The following is an 18,070-nucleotide window of genomic DNA, read 5'->3' as shown; positions in this document are numbered from 1 at the left end:
CATGACACACAAGTCTGTAAATTACGGTACCTATAGGACAACAAATACAGTTTTGAGACAACTTGATTTAAAATTTTATTTTTGTATTATTTACAAATTTTTAGAACAAGTTTTACAATTAATATTTTCCTTCGCCATATTCAACAACATTTGAAACGTAGGCATCTTCTCTTCTGTTATTCTTGTCTGTTCTTTGTTTTCTCACTTCTTTTGCGCACCTGAGTCCAGCTATGCGTGCTTTACGAATTTTTTTAAACAACGATACTTCTCTAACGCCAGTCTTGTGTTTGCAACTACATTGACTGTTAGTCTGTAAAGTACATCAGTTTTTCTTGATATGTCATCATTAAAACATCATCTAATACACCAAATGTTCAAGATTCATAGTGTACAAACACCGTTTTTGTGGGATGTTTCCAAATTACGAAGTTCCAACTTTCACTGAGATTTTGAGTTTTACCATGTAAGCACTTCTTGAGTAGATCATTATTAGCAGGTTCCCTAAATATAGGTTTTATTGTGCTCGTAACTGTTAGTGGTAAAGAGTATTTATGCTCATAATTTTCGCCAGAACATAACGCCCGTTTGTATTTGCACCCACTTTCAGGACCGCTTTACAAAGACTGCGGTGTGGGTCTTCATCGTTTGATTAAGGAAAAAAAATTGCCCATACAGCTCTTCTCACACTTTCAAAATCAAAAGTTTGAAATTTGTGGTAACTTCTATGGGACCAAACTGTTGAGGTCATCGGTCCCTAGGCTTACACACTACTTAATCTAACTTAAGCTAACTTACGCTAAGGACAACACACACACCCATGCCCAAGGGAGCACTCGAACCTCCGATGGCCTTCCAGAATCATTACTGTTCCTTCTTATGGTTAAACCGTAATAAGTTTGCATCTTTTCTATTTCAGATTATTTTGGGGAGCAAAATAATTGATGATGGTCGAAGTAGAGAGGATATAAAATGTAGACTGGCAATGGCAAGGAAAGCGTTTCTGAATAAGAGAAATTTGTTAACATTGAGTATAGATTTAAGTGTCAGGAAGTCGTTCCTGAAAGTATTTGTATGGAGTGTAGCCATGTATGGAAGTGAAACGTGGACGATAAATAGCTTAGACAAGAAGAGATTAGAAGCTTTTGAAATGTGGTGCTACAGAAGAATGCTGAAGATTAGATGGGTAGATCACATAACTAACGAGGAGGTATTGAATAGAATTGGGGAGGAGTTTGTGGCACAACTTGACAAGAAGAAGGGACCGGTTGGTAGGACATGTTCTGAGGTATCAAGGGATCGCAAATTTAGCATTGGAGGGCAGCGTGGAGGGTAAAAATCGTAGAGGAAGACCGAGAGATGAATACACTAAGCAGATGTAGAAGGATGTAGGCTGCAGTAAGTACTGGGTGATGAAGAAGCTTGCACAGGATAGAGTAGCATGGAGAGCTGCATCAAACCAGTCTTAGGACTGAAGACCACAACAACGAGAAGTCACCTAGGTTACAGGCTGGGAAGTTACTGAAATATTAATCAAAGATGCTCACATCACATGGAGATAACAGGAAGTCATACGCTTGAAAACTTACTGCAACTAGGAAATTGTCGTGTCACTTGATGTCCAACGAATTGTAAAATTGTCAGTATCTCGGAAAACAATCATGAGATTACATTTTACGAAGAAAGCTGCAGAGCATGTGAAATGACAAAAAAGAGATTTCGATATTTTTAGCCGATTTAGCGCATGTGTCCCTTTTACACCTTCCGACCAGCGGGCCTCCTGCAGGCCAACCATCAGACACTGCCGGCTTTGGAGGCCAACAGTTCAGGCCCAGGGCAGTACAGCTACTCATTCGTCTTGCCTGGACGGGCGAACTTCGACGATGCTCGCCGCCGCTCGCATGTGTCGGAATTGTATACTGCGTTAATCGTAAGAATAAAAGTGATGTAAACATTACACTACGTATTCTACCGCGTTTGATGGAATCTCGTTGGATTTCGTTTCACGTGGCACGGAAGCCAAGCTGTTTCGAATATAGTCAAGTACGATGATAAACATACTTTTATGTTGTGCGTTACGCGAACATCGACTTAGCAATGATACGGAGCAACAGCTTTACTGCCGCGTTTAACTCGGACAGATCCTGGACTGTGCGGCTGGTTCCGGCGGAGGTTGGAGTCCTCCCTCGGGCATGGGTGTGTGTGTTTGTCCTTACGATAATTTAGGTTAAGTAGTGTGTAAGCTCTGGGACTGATGACCTTTGCAGTTAGGTCCCATAAGATTTCACACACATTTGAACTTCGGACAGAACTGGCTGGGCAAAGTTGTACAACTAACTTGCAGTGATGTGAACAGCTGCAATTAAAAGGAGACGAGCAGAGAAACAATATGGCAGAATGAGATTTTCACTCTGCAGCGGCGTGTGCGCTGATATGAAACTTCGTGGCAGATTTAAACTGTGTGCCGGACCGAGACTCGAACTCGGGACCTTTACCTTTCGCGGGCAAGTACTCTACCAACTACCAACCTTCTGCAACTCCGCTGCAGAGTGAAAATCTCATTCTGGAAACATCCCCCAGGCTGTGGCTAAGCCATGTCTCCGCAATATCGTTTCTTTCAGGAGTGCTAGTTCTGTAAGGTTTGCAGGAGAGCTTCTGTAAACTTTGAAAGGTAGGAGACGAGATACTGGCAGAAGTAAAGCTGTGAGGATGGGGCGTGAGTCGTGCTTGGGTAGCTCAGTTGGTAGAGCACTTGCCCCCGAAAGTCAAAGGTTCCGAGTTCGAGTCTCGGTTTGGCACACAGTTTTAATCTGCCTGGAGTTTCAAACAATATGGCATCCAATGCCATTTTATTTTTAATCAGAATAAAATAGTATATGGAAAAACTTTGGCAAAATGCTTCTTACGTGACCAGACGAAAATCATAACATGCTCTTGATCTTAGTACTGTAATTAATAACAAGAGTGATGAAAATTCCTAAACACAGGGTAATTTTTCTGCGTAAGCTATGTGGGACTAAGGTCACTGAAGGTATAGCAGTCGTCTGGTAATCTTTGAACTACTCCCATATCGACTGCATTTCAGTACTGGAACTGTCACCTGCTATGTTGATAACGAGGCGATCAACAACAGAATCCGCGAAACCACAAAAGAACATAAATTTTGTCCTCTTCTTTTGTGACTTGCTGTTCTGCATTTCGCCAGCGTTGGGCAGTGGCGCGTGACAAAGCTTCGTGCATTAGTTCCAATACGTCTGGGAGCTTAAATGTCTTGTTATTTCTCTCGGCCAATCCCTTAACTTGGTTGGTTCAAATGGCTCTGAGCACTATGCGACTTAACTTCTGAGGTCATCAGTCGCCTAGAACTTAGAACTAATTAAACCTAACTAACCTAAGGACATCACACACATCCATGCCCGAGGCAGGATTCGAACCTGCGACCATAGCGGTCACGCGGTTCCAGACTGAAGCGCCTAGAACCGCACGGCCTCACCAGCCGGCCTTAACTTGGCTCCACATCAGTTTTATTGGGTTGAGATTCCAGAGGTACGGTGGAAACTGTAAAAATGCAGCATTCGACGATATGCTGGATGCCGTGAAAATTGTTTTCCGTGTCTCTACGACGTTTATCGCTCTGGCTCGTGTGAGACCGCATCTGCAGTATAAAGCAGTGGACATATCCAAGTAAAGAGCACTTGATTTTTCATTTTTCTCCAAAAAAAAATTAGTTGTGTAACGATTTCTTAATGTAAACATTCTTTAATAATATTTAATAACATACCGACAACTGAAAACAGGAATTTTGTGCACGATATGTAATTGGAAATAAGAAGACGCACATTTTTCATAAATAAATGATGATTATGTATGTGATTATTAGCATATGTTTCATGAATTTCGTATTTAAATAATGTAAATATTCAAACTGACGCAGAAAAAATGGTCCCAACGAGATTTGAACCAAAGCCCCACAGTACATACTATTATCAGACGTCAACGTTATGGATTGCGACACGCATTTCATACCTAATCTTTTTTTATACATCCAGTAAATACTATTCCTCGAAAAACTTCAAAGCCGATTTTGCCTGTAATCATGTGAAAAACATTAAGAAATTGTTTCTCGTCATTTTTAATGGTTTTCCGCTCGCGTGGTGTTTACAGACGCTGCGACTATGCACAATTTTCGAAATGAAAACTACGTAGCTAAATTAAGATCAAGAAAAACGTTGATGGCTGTTAATTCATTAGAATGTCTGGAAGTTTCATTTCTAGTGACGTAGTAATAAGATATTGAAAGGAGTCTACTGGGGTGCATTTATATGTGGCACCCGAATATTGTAATGATACTACTGTAAACTGAAATGAAATTATTGCATTGTAAACGATGTATGTCTGATGGGATCTATAAAGCGGATCGCTTACTTTGCACCGCAGAACCAAAGATACTGCTTCTGGTCTGAGATTTTAATGATGGCGCACAGCAGTGAGTGTGTATCCATCGCGAAAGCGGATGCAATAGGTAGTTTTTGTGGTGTGCTCTGTAAAGCCACCAAGTGTTAGATTATAATGCAGGAATTTTCTCATACCAATATTTTGTGTTACACCGCAAGTAAAATAGGTAGTTAAAAATAATGAGTGATTTTATAATGGAATGTAAAGTGAAATGATGAAATGTAAACTTAATTGCTACAGGAAAGGATTACTGGATTGATACTACAAGGAAGCTTTACGAGTGCATGTATTATAGGAAATATAAATGTGGAAGCAGAAGTTTTCTCGCAGTTGAGGTAAAGAAGTTAATTTTTTATTATTTTCCTTTTGCTGTCGCGTTAGTGTAAATGAGTTGACTGAAAATTGCAACTGTGAGTGTACGTAAACAGATTTGATGTATAGGCTAGTTAGATATTTCCCTTTTGTAATGTTTCTAAGATTCGTTAACACAGGTATACACAATTTGAAGATTTGTCTTTATGCTTTTTAGTGACATTAGACAATACTTGCTGTAAAATGTCATTGTTTGTGACTTCGTCAGCAAAGAAAGGTTTTCATTTAGTAAAGAACTGTAATTTTTCTTAGTAATGTAGTTTCAATTGTCAGACGTTTTAAAAAAACCAACTTAACTTCGAATACAACTTCACTATTTAAAAATACAGTGTTAGTAATTCACCCAAATCACTACCGCCTCCCTGTCCACGTCATATGTTTTTTAAAGACATTGAATCTTTCTTAAATATTGTCATTTATTTGACAAAAGAATTTCATGTCTGTTTCAAAGTATTACGGTCAGCATTGCACACAGCTGAGTCGGTAGCTGTATATTTTATTCTTCTCCATGAGAGAGCAGAATATAACGCGATCCACCGTTGCTGATTTAGAGGTAGGACAATTTTAATTATTCGTCATGTGCACAGGGACCAAATTTATCAGTTTTGAACAGTGCCAGAGGATTCAGTACCTAAGGCGCTGAATGTATTTTGCAGTGACTGTATTTCTTTATTGATATTGGGAGTTGCATTGCCCAATCAGTTCGTATAAAATTTTGCTAACAACAACACAAAGTAAGCACACCACTTGCAGTTACAACACGCTATACGGTAACTCCAGTTTTGTATGCATTCCCAGTTCAGGCATCCATTTAAGTATTTCAGTAATTTATAAAGAACGTTACACTTTTATGAAGAACGTTACAGTAACTGGTACAACAGTAGGACCTACTTCCAAGAGTGTACCAACACTAGTGTGCGTGTGCTACGCCAGCGGCCCATTCATCGCATTTGTGTTTGTTTACAGCAGGTGCAGCTGCAGGCTATCTTCACCGCGCTGGGCCACTGGTGCGATTCAACTGCGCCGCACCGCACTACTCGTCGGGCAGCCAGGATGCCTCCCTTCCGCAACGTGAGCTGCCGCCGCTGCTGGATAAGCGCCTTTGCGGGTCCAATGCCGAGCTGCCCTTCTGCCCAGATGGCTTGTAGGCGTAGCTCAACCTGTTGAGCTATGTAATCCAAGGAGTAATAAAATGTCTAATTAATAATTATGTTTCTATGAGAGTCCAACTGTCATCATTTTGACAACCCACCGCCTCGACTCGACCCTGTCACCGTAGAGGTTATCCACCCTGGACCTCTACAATTTTAACATTCAGCTTATCTGGATTTAGGCGCGTTATTCGCTACAACATCATGTACCTGCTGCTTTTCTTCATCACGGAATCTGCCATAAACACTATCAGAACTCATGTAAATCCCTGTGAAAATTCAATGTATGGATTCCATTCAAAGGAGTATGTTCACACAAACCACCAATCCACAGTTACTCGGCTTTGGCCTACTGTTGTTCGAATGTGTGTGAACTCCTAAGGACCATACTGCTGAGGTCATCGGTCCCTAGACTTACACACTACTTCAACTTATGCTGAGAACAACACACATACGCATGTCCGAGGGAGGACTCGAACCTCCGGTGGGAGGGGCCGCGCAAGCCGTGACATGGCGCCCCGGACCGCGCGGCCACTCCGCGCAGCGCCTACTGTTGTTAATTTAACAAAAACATACAGGGTGTGGACCATGTCTTGCCACTGTCATTGAAGAAGTGGTTTATAATTGAGCTCAAGTCTTTCACAGATGTTTGGGAAAAACTCATGCACGTGTGCTGTTCTTCCCACGTTCCAGTCACGTTTCGATTCAGCAACCACCCATTCCGTAAATTGTTTCTTGTTAATGTTGTCCTGAGCGGTAATGTCATTTACTTTCGCTACATTTCCTTTCTGCAAGCAGTGATAGGCTTCCAAATATCGTAAATTTTTGCTTATGGGGCAAATAAGACCAAGATTGTCCCCAAGCTGGATCTTGAACGCTGTGGCTGTTATTAAGGTTAAGCTTTGTTAAGGGAGAAGGCAGGCAACCATAGGTACAGTGGAACCTCGTTTTACGAGCACCTCCCATAACTCGCTAATCGCGCAACGAGCAAATTGTAAAAAAATGACTCGCTTAACGAGTGCAGTTTGTGATCACGCATTTTTCTAAACTTGTGTTCACATAGTGTTTATTTTGTGCGCAAGTTTTAATAACCTTCGTAGAAGGGTCCCCAAAGATAAGGCCGCAAGAAGTCAACCATAAGAGAAAGAAAATGACCTTAGAAACGAAACGTAAAATCACTGAAAAACGCGAACGCGATGCGAGCGTTGCTGATTTAGCATGCACACACAATCGGTCTGCATCAATTATTTGCACTATTCTCAAGAACTAGGACAAGATAAAGGACACTGATGTTTCAAAGAGAATGACAAGCGTATCTAAACAACGGTTTCGTAATCTGGACGAAGTCGAAAGGTTGCTCCTTTATGTATAAAGGAAAAGCAGTTCCAAGGCGACACTATTAACGATAACATCACTTCTGAGAAGACGAGAATGATTTTCGCCGATGTCATTAAGAAGACGCCAGAATCATCAGCGGCTGAAGAAGAATTTAAGGGAAGGCGTAAGTGATTCGAGAAGTTTAAGAAAAGAGCTGGCATCCACAGCGTTGTGAGGTACGGCAAAGCAGCCAGCTCCGACATAAAGGCAGCAGAGAACTTCATCAGCAACTTGAAGATGCTCTTAGATTCTGAGGATAATCTGCCGCAAAAGGTTTTTAATTGTGACGAGACGGGTCTGTTGTGGAAGAAGGTGTCGAAGAGTACCTTTATAACAGCAGAAGAGAATTCGTTGCTCAGTCACAAGCCAAAGAAAGACCATCTCACACTGCTGCTCAGTGCCAATGCAAGCGACGATTTGAAAATTAAAGCGCTGCTTCTTTACCATTCAGAAACTCCACGAACCTTCAAGAAGTGTAAAGTCTAGTAAGCATGTTAAATGTGATGTGGAGGTCCAAAAACAAGGCTTGGGTGACACATGATCTTTTTTGTGATTGGATCAATGGAGTGTTTGGTCCTTCGGTGAATAAATATTTGCTTGAGATGAATCTGCCATTCCATGTCTTGCGTGTTATGGACATCGCTCCTGCCCATTCTCCAGGCCTGCAAGACCAACTCCTTGAAGAATTTCTGCCTCCCAACACCACTCCGTTACTCTAGCCTATGAACCGGCAGATTGTTTCTAGCTTTAAGGAACTCTACGCTAAATCACTCTTCGAACATTGCTTTGAGTTGATTGAAGCTACCAATCTAACTCTCAAAGAGTTTTGGAAATATCATTTCAGCACCGTTGCCTGCGTCAAGATGATCGAATAGGCGTGGGAAGGGGTTACCAAGAGAACTGTCTGATTTCTGCTTGGAAGAAGCTTTGACCAGAGTGCGTTGTCTAATGTGACTCAGAGGCATCTGAGTCAGCACTTGTGGAGGCTGTAGACAACGAGATTGTGTCTTTGGCCAAGAGTGTGGGACCAGAAGTGGATAACAATGACATCGATAAGCTTGTGGAAGATCACAGCCAAGAAATTATCACCAAAGAGCTTATGGGGTTGCAGTGTGTTTTACAGCAGGAAGTTATAGAGAGGAGTTCAGAGGTTCAGAGGAGGAGGAGGAGGAGGAGGAGGCGATAACAGCAAAGCAGCAATCTTCTGGCGGAATAAGAGAAATTCTGAAAGCATGGGAATTGGTTGTATCGTACACTGAAAATCATCACTGCAATAAAGCAGTGACTACGCTCGCTACAAGCGTGTTTGGCGATAATGCTGTGTCACATTTTCACCAAGTGTTGTGTCAGGATAAATTAATGTTTATAGATAGCTTCATGGTAAAAAAGAATTAGTTATGTATCGTGACTAATAAAGTACATAATACTGTATCTTTAATTTTCTGGGCTTGAATAAGATAAAACTTTTAGTACTTCTTTTGCATGGAACACATTATCATATTTTACATTAATTTATATGGGATAAATTGTTTCGCTTAACGAGTGTTTCGACTACGATCAAGATTCTGAAACGAATTACGCTCGCTATGCGAGGTTCCACTGTATTCTTAAGAAGGTTAAGTTTATTGGCATGATTGGTTTCGGACCATAATTCCCACCTTGAGAGGGCTACATTTCTTTTAATACAGTTTCAGAATTGCTACTGGCATGTCCTCTGCTCCTGTACTGCACTATTTAATGCCACTTTAGGACCGCTGTACTGTTTGGATGACTTCTGTAATATAGGGAAATATGATAATGTGCACGTAATTAAAGATGTATAATGGGAACACGTTATGTGTCCTTAGATTTACTCTAGTGAACAGTAACCATCTGAAGATGTGTATAATTGCGCGAAACCGACCATGGTGGCACAATAACGTCTCTTAAGAGTATTTGCAGCTGGCTGCGTTCTCCCTCAGCAGTCTTTCAAAGACCAGGAGTAACTCGACGGGCATTGTGCTAAAAATGTCCATCAGTCTGAGCAATGCAGACCCCATTACGCTGTAGTGGAGAAGTGAGGCAACTGTTCCAAAAATTGAAGCTCCTAACCGCCACCGTTCGCTGGGATGGATATTAACACTGGCCTAGTGATTTGGAGGGGATGAGAAACAACGAAAGCAAATCGAAGAACAAAACACAAACATATTTGCTTCACAACTCCTACTAATCAGTCTGGTCTGTCTGAAATTTGTTCTCAAATGAACGTAGATTTCTAGTTTCCTTTATTATATGTACATCAAAAGACGGGAAGTTTGAGGTATCTGTTCAAGAATGTTTGACTCTTTTATGACAAGTTGAAGTGAAAATGCAATAAGTTCTCTATACAAGTTTGTTGCATGAAACTGAGTAAGTACCACAGAGTGAGATTATTTGATCTTTCACTAAGTTTTCAAATTTCGGTTGTTTCACCTTACCTAACTGACACGTCTTCGACTGTACTTATTTATTATAGACTTCAGTTTCTTTTTATATCATACAGTTTTCTCAATCTTTCCTTTCTCAATTTTACCCATTTTTTTTTCTTTTACTTGCTTATATTTGATGGTAATGAATAATTCTGATCTCAGATACAACAAGAAACAGCCACATCATTCTCACGCTCGATTTGAACAACACCAACTTCGTTTCTAGACTTCCGTGGTTTTCTTTCCTTAGCAACCCGAAAAACATACAAGTAAACCATTGTACTTACTAATGAGATCATTTCTGCCCATGGGTATAGTACCGTCCTTAAGTCGACGTATATTCACATAATTTTCTAGGTAGTATCTCTTTTCAAAATGAGCAAACCACAGTACTCGTAAATGATTTTCTGTAGGTCGAAAATTCTCTCTACGAGCCGCAGTTATCCACTGCTAATTAAGGAAGTAACTATTGGAAACTCAAACCAAGACAAGCATTAACATCGAATTAGTTAGTTTTCTAGGAAAATATTATGCAAAAGTTATATCAAAAACTAAGAAATGACGGTGAATAACTAATGCGTGAAACGTAAATTTCTATCCATTTTTGGTTTTTCTCCCATTCCGCCTGTTGCATTTGTAAGTCCAGACTGAAGCGCCTAGAACCGCTCGGCCACAACGACCGTCAAAGTGGCAAACAAATGGAACACGTTTAGACAGTGTTGCTGGACAAATAGCGCTTCGCTTCCTGTTTAACATGGAACTGCTGCACTAGCACCCATGGGCGAAATAAGGCAATATTTCTCTTTGGATGCGACGCAGTTTGATTGCGACATATTCACTTCGCAATTTCGAGCCCCAGACACTTGCGGCGAAAGCTGACCTTTTCTGTCGAATTGGTTCAAAAAAATTGTTCAAATGGCTCTGAGCACTATGGGACTCAACTGCTGTGGTCATCAGTCCCCCGGAACTTAGAACTACTTAAACCTAACTAACCTAAGCACATCACACACATCCATGCCCGAGGCAGGATTCGAACCTGCGACCGTAGCAGTCGCGCGGTTCCGGACTGCGCGCCTAGAACCGCGAGACCACCGCGGCCGGCTGTCGAATTGGTACCGTGATATACAGCGAATGGCAAAAAACAGGGGAAGCACACAGAAGACGTAGTAGAATGTCAGTGTAACTTTGTACACGTACACAGTACGTACAGAGGCGGACAAAAGTATTCAGAAACAGGTGACATGCGTGTCCCACGGTCAATTGCGACTGATGCAAACACGGAATGTATATCTGCGTATGTGCCATAATACAGGGAATATTTCGAAAGACGTCAACTATGCGAAGGTCACCGTACCTTCCACCTGGAACGATTAGTCTGTGTTACCATCACAGGCGTGTGTTTCACGAGCGACAGAAGTAATCAGACACCGTCCCGCTAGACAAGGTAACAGCAGTCTGAAAGCACAACTCGGCGCAGCAAGCATTCAGTGTACGCAAGGAAGCTGTCTCGAACTGCAGGAAAACACAGGTCTTGCCAAAAAAGACCAACGTAACGCCATGCAAGGTCATCAACCGAAGCCGAAAAACTACGGGGGTTGTCCAGATAGTAAGTTCCGATCAGTCGCAAAATGGACACCAAAGTGAAAACCCGATGAAGCTTTGCACAGATGTGTTGGGTAGTGTCTCTAGTATGACCGACGATCGCATCAAGACGCTCTTTTCAGTTGTGAGCGCACCGTGAGAGGGTAAAGGTGCCTAGAACAACGATGTCTCCCGCCAAGTAGGAGCGCCGGTTGAGAGGCTTCGCCTTAATGAATGCAGCCCACCTAACACAACTGCCACGCACTTCTTCATGGCAATTCTCAGCCACGCTCTGCAGGGGCAGTGAAGACTCTCCTGCAGCCTTTTCGATGGGAAATGTTCGATCACCCACAACACAGCCCTAACTGGCTCGTCATGAGTATCATCTCCGTTCACATGAAATACTGGATATGAAGACAACACTTGGGCAGAGGCTACACGCTATAGACCAGTGTAGAGAATTATCAGAAAGCACAGGAGGCTGCCTTCTATAACGATGGTGTTGGAAATGAGGTATAATGTTCCGAAAAATGTCTAAGTCGAACCGGTGACTATGCAAAGAAGTGAAGCTAACTCTTGCAAATAAAATGTTCCTGATTTTCACTGTGGTTTCCATTTTTCGACCGATCAGAACTTACTTTCTGGACAACCCTCGTATATTTAGTGTCGTCCAGAAATGGAAAGAAGAAAAAACTCTCGTCAATCGTCCACGACAGGTGCGTCCTCAGAAACTCACGAACAGAGACAAGAGGACGATAATTCGAATGGTGAAAAACGACCCGTGGACAACGACCCCTGCTATAGCGGCAGAACTGGCAGAAGGCTTTGGTACCGAAGTTAGTGTCAGAACAGTGCGCAGATATCTGATCAGTGCTGGGTACAATGCGAGAGTGCCAAAGCGCAAACCGTTCGTCAGTAAGCGTAACGCAAAAAAGGGGATGGTTTTTGCTGAAGAATTTGTCGGCAAGGATGTGACCTTTTGGGACAAGATTCTGAGGAGTGATGAATGCAAATTTATTTTGGGCCACGTGGATGGCCGCAGTTTAGTATGGCGCCAAGAAAACACAGAGTGGGAGCCCAAAAAAATTCCAGCAACCGTCAAACATGGAGGTGGCAGTGTGATGTGGGAATTCATGCCTTCCAGAGGTGGTGGTTAGCTTGTCTTTATTGAAGGCACCATGGAAAAATCTGTCTATCTCGATATACTCAAACAAGATCTGACGAAAAGTGCTGCGAAGTTGGATCTTGGAACGACATTTATTTCCAATAAGGCAGTGATCCTAAGCACACGGCGAAAATTGTCAACTGTGGATCCTATGCAACACGCGTCATTGGCTCATCGCCCCACCGCAGTCTCCGGACCTCAATCCCATCGAAAACATCTGGAATGAACTGAAAACGAGACTACTCAAAAGACATGTGAGCAGTTGGACACATTTGCATGCACTGATACAAGAGGAATTGGTGAATGTCGGTTCGGATGTAACGGGAAAGGTTGTTTACTTCATGCGACTAGAACTGAGGGCTTTAATACAGAAAAAGGGGCGCGTTACCAATTACTGACTGCTGAGTGTCTGAGTACTTTTGCCCATTGTATATTTCGATTTCCATTTTTTTCCTTACATAAGGTGCGTTTTGGTACTTGTTGTTCTGTATATGTTCAGATTGACATATATACTGCTCATCTGTAAAGAATAAAATATATGTTTTGAGGTTAAAAACACATTTAAACTTTACTTTTCTGATTACTCCCAGTGTCTGAATACTTTCGTCCGCCTCTGTATGTAAATGACTAGAGTTGCAGTTCCCTATGACAGAACATCCATTAGAGTGCATTATTGTTGTTACGAGTTCAAAAGAATGGTTCAATTGGCTCTAAGCACTATTGGACTTAACATCTGAGATCATTAGAACTACTTAAACCTAACCTACCTAAGGACATCACACACATCCATGCTCTTGGCAGGATTCGAACCTGCGACCGTAGCAGGTGCGCTGTTCCGGACTAAAGCGTCTAGAACCGCTCGGCCACAGCGGCCGGCTATGTTACGAGTTCTGGCAGGGTACACAACGGGCGTGAAAAGCATCAGATGGTGAGTGAACACTAAAGAACATTAAAGAACAATAACTTCCTCCAAATTGTAGTACGTCTCCAGATGGTGCAGAAGCTGATCATTCAAGGAGGCAGCAACCAAAATTCAGGTAACAGTTACGACCAAGTAAAAATCTCAATCAAAAATCAATCTCTCTCTCTCCAAACACATATATAAAATGACTTTTTTTAATAACATGAATATAAATGAATATAATAAGTTATTGTTCTTTAAGGTTTAAAATATGACTCTGTTAGTTACTTGGCCTTATTGCGGATAGCTTTGAGCCCAAGTTTTCGTAGCTTTTCATACCAAAGGGACCCTAGTTCTAAGTAAATAATATCAAACAGAAATCTGCTTTTCGTGAGAAAAGGAGATCGCTTAGAACTCAAACTTCCTTCAAACTACACGTCCTGCTACATCAAAATTGGTCAGTGGCGTTCAGCACCATACTATTGTACAAGAACATAATCCAATTACGAAATTGAGAGGTTGTTACTTATTGAATGAAAACTACAGAGAATGCATTTCTTTTCCTGTATTTTGGTGAACTTTGTACACTTACAATTCTGTCGATTGATAGATGGCAACGACAATGAAGTTTACATCATTTTCCAAAAACAAGATATTTCTATTCTTCACTTCCAGAAAGTTTGTGTACATAAATGTTTGGCACCTCTTACACATATTTACTCGGTTTTATCACTAAAATATCAATTTTCATTAAATGTAACAATACGTTCTGAGCGACGGCCTAGCAACACGTCCTCTTTCCACAAGATACAGATTAACCGTTCTCTTTTTTTTTAATAAATCGTCATTTTTTTTGGAGTTCATACTCAAAGATTCACAACTATTATCGTTGCGGATATTGCGCGCTAAAGAGTTTGTTGCTGTCCAGCTGCGCTTCACTTCACTTCAAGTACTTTTTGAATCAAATGAACATTTACGGTATTTACATACATTACTGAGCTTCTCAGAATAAAATCAGACACAAATTTAAAAAAAAGGGGGCAGTGAGGCTCACATAACATTACAAACTGAAAATTTTTCTTAGTGTACGAAGATTCACCTCAAACGAAGAATTGATAGCCGGAGTTGCAGCTATTTTGCAGGTCTAGAGGAAACTCATTTTCGAGATGTGATCAAGGAACTGGAACATCGTTGGAACAAGTGCAGTAATCTGCGAGAAGACTACACTGGGAAATAAAAAAAAGTTTCAGTGATGTAAGTACTTTTTTTCTATTCCGTTCCGAAAACTTTTCAAACCACGCTCGTAGTATCTCGATGTTAGACTGCATTGAAAAGTAAGGGCAGCCAAACTCCTCGTTGATGTTGCGATCGACCACGTGTAACCACCACAAGGGAGAATTGCGGTCCAAACACACCGTAATCCCTTCAGCATCTGGGCCTGTCATCCGAGAAAAAATAGTCGACTGTATGCAATACTTGATGTCATCCTCCACAACTAACCGGAGACTAGCGGGAGCCGAGCTAGGGAATTACCGTCCCATGCGCAGGCAGCCGTTAACACTTCAGCACAGATGGCTGGGTTTGCAGTGGTGCCGTGACCAGGAAACGTGGCCTGCTGACTAGTAACGCCGTGTTCAGTGAAGAATCATAGTTCTACGCTACCTCGGATGATAATCGTTAGCAAGTATTTCGGACATTCTTCCAATGTTTTGGAGAGGCGCAGAAGTGTTATTACTAGCGTCATGGTGTAGGGGGCTATCGGTTATGACTGGTAGTGATTGAGGGAACTCTGATGGTACAACGTTGCGTTACGAACATCCTGCGCCCTCAGGTGTTACCTCTCACGAGACAGTTCGTAGGGCCATTTCTCAACTGGACTGTACTCGTTCCATATATGCCACCTCTCTATGAACTGTTTGTGTCATGCTGAGAAACTCCCTTGGCCAGCAAGACACTCAAGCCTACGTCCAATAGATTTTCAATAGCCGTCAGATATTTAAGGAACTGCATTTTAAGCATCAGCTGTTTAAATAAACCTCTATTGTCTACCGATTTCGGTCACTCAGACCACCATCACTGGAAGAAAAGTCAAATGCATTAGATGCAAAATAAATTCATCTTTTTCTTAGATGTTTCGAAAGCCCTCACCGTTACAATGACTGCACGTGTCCATCTACACTACTGGCCATTAAAATTGCTACACCGCGAAGATGACGTGCTACAGACGCGAAATTTAACCGACAGGAAGAAGATGCTGTGATATGCAAATAATTAGCTTTTCAGAGCATTCACACAAAGTTGGCACCGGTGGCGACACCTACAACGTGCTGACATGAGGAGAGTTTCCAACCGATTTCTCATACACAAACAGCAGTTGACCGGCGTTGCCTGGTGAAACGTTGTTGTGATGCCTCGTGTAAGGAGGAGAAATGCGTACCATCACGTTTCCGACATTGATAAAGGTCGGATTGTAGCCTATCGCGATTGCGGTTTATTGTATCGCGACATTGCTGTTCGTGTTGGTCGAAATCCAATGACTGTTAGCAGAATATGGAATCGGTGGGTTCAGGAGAGTAATACGGATCCCAACGGCCACGTATCACTAGCAGTCGAGATGACAGGCATCTTATACGCGTGGTTGTAACGGATCGTGTAGCCACGTCTCGATCCCTGAGTCAACAGATGGGGACGTTTGCAAGACAACAACCATCTGCACGAGCAGTTCGACGACGTTTGCAGCAGCATGGACTATCAGCTGGGGGACCATGACTGCGGTTACCCTTGACGCTGCATCACAGACAGGAGCGCCTGCAATGGTGTACTCAACGACGAACCTCGGTGCACGAATGGCAAAACGTTATTTTTTCGGATGAATCCAGGTTCCGTTTACAGCATTATGATGGTCGCATCCGTGTTTGGCGACATCGCGGTGAACGCACATTGAAAGCGTGAACTCGTCATCGGCATACTGGCGTATCACCCGGCGTGATGGCATGGGTGCCATTGGTTACACGTCTCGGTCACCTCTTGTTCGCATTGATGGCACTTTGAACAGTGGGCGTTACATTTCAGATGTGCTACGACCCGTGGTTCTACCCTTCATTCGATGCCTGCGAAACCCTACATTTCAGCAGGATAATGCACGACCGCATGTTGCAGGTCGTGTACGGGCCTTTCTGGATGCAGAAAATGTTCGACTGCTGCCCTGGCCAGCACATTCTCCAGATCTCTCACCAGCTGAAAACGTCTGGTCAATGATGGCCGAGCAACTCACGCGTCACAATATGCCAGTCACTACTCTTGATGAACTGTGGTATCGTGTTGAAGCTGCATGGGCAGCTGTACCTGTACACGCCCTCCAAGCTCTGTTTGACTCAATGCCCAGGCGTGTCAAGGCCGTTATTACGGCCAGAGGTGGTTGTTCTTGGTACTGATTTCTCAGGATCTATGCACCCAAATTGCGTGAAAATGTAATCACATGTCAGTTCTAGTATAATATATTTGTCCAATGAATACCCGTTTATCATCTGAATTTTTTCTTGGTGTAGCAATTTTAATGGCCAGTAGTGTATTATGTATCACGCTCATAAGCAGTAACACATTGGTCTACACATGATCCAGTTAAAAGGAACAGATTGTTCTCTAGTCATATGTGATCAGTCTTCATGTTAGTTCCTTTCTATTTGGCCGTGTGTTATTGTAAGACAAATTTATTATTGTTTACGATCATGATACGTAATAGATGGGCATGTGCAATCATTATAAGGCTGAGGACTTTCAAAACTTCTAGGAGAAAGATGAATTGCTTTTCCATCTAATGTGCGAAAGGCGTTTCAATAAGTAGTGCAAAACATTTGTTTCCTAAAGGAGGTTGGTTTTTTTCAGGGTTCCAGTACACCACATTATTTCCCACTATTTTTCAACACAATCTCCGTTCAATGCGACGGCCTTCGCCACATGACTGGGACGGCTTGTATCTCCGCGTGGTAGCACTCTACTGCTCAACGTTAGAGCCAACGTCTTACTGCATCAGTAACCTCCCCATCTAGGAGGTCTGGGCTGCATGGTGGATGAGGAAGAACAGTCCAATGAAGTTTCCTGAGCTCATCTTGTGTGTGCAGGCTTGTGTGAGGCATTGTATTGTTGTGGAGAATGAGGAGTTTGTTGCATTTTTGTTCCTTCATTTTCCGGAGAATAACACAATGGACTACCAAGTTGACCGTTACACCTTGAGGGAGAACATCAAACAGAATAACCCTTTCAAAGCCCCAGGAGACCGTCGCCACGACATTACCACCTGAGGATGCGGCTTGAAAATCTTTTTCGGAATAAAGATACGCCACTCTTTGGATAGTCGTTTTGTTTCCAGTTCAAAGTGATGGAACCAAGTATTATCGCCTGTGACGACATTCCAAAAAAAATTGTCACGACCAGCCACGTAACACGCAAACAATTTCGTTTAGATGGTCCTTCGTTGCTCTTTCTGGACTTCTATTATGCAGTGTGGAGCCCAGTAGGAACATAGCTTTGAGTAACCCAGCTGGTGGACGAGTGTGTCAGCACTGGCAACAGAGACGTCCAGTTTTGCAGCGAATGAGAGTGTCCGCACGTTCCACTATTGCAG

At 42.4% G+C, this 18,070-nt stretch overlaps 1 protein-coding gene across 1 annotated transcript in view; it reads left to right on the top strand.

The window, feature by feature from the left end:
• LOC124777213 overlaps positions 1 to 18,070 on the top strand; it is a 482,077-nt gene that overhangs the window by 138,701 nt on the left and 325,306 nt on the right. Inside the window, exon 2 of the mRNA XM_047252529.1 lies at positions 5,791 to 5,895. The gene's annotated coding sequence lies outside the window, so the exon portion shown is untranslated. The remainder of the gene's footprint in view (positions 1 to 5,790; positions 5,896 to 18,070) is intronic.

This window comes from Schistocerca piceifrons, chromosome 2, assembly GCF_021461385.2.
Source record: "Schistocerca piceifrons isolate TAMUIC-IGC-003096 chromosome 2, iqSchPice1.1, whole genome shotgun sequence".
NCBI lineage: Eukaryota > Metazoa > Arthropoda > Insecta > Orthoptera > Acrididae > Schistocerca > Schistocerca piceifrons.
This window is presented reverse-complemented; position numbering and strand designations above follow the sequence as displayed.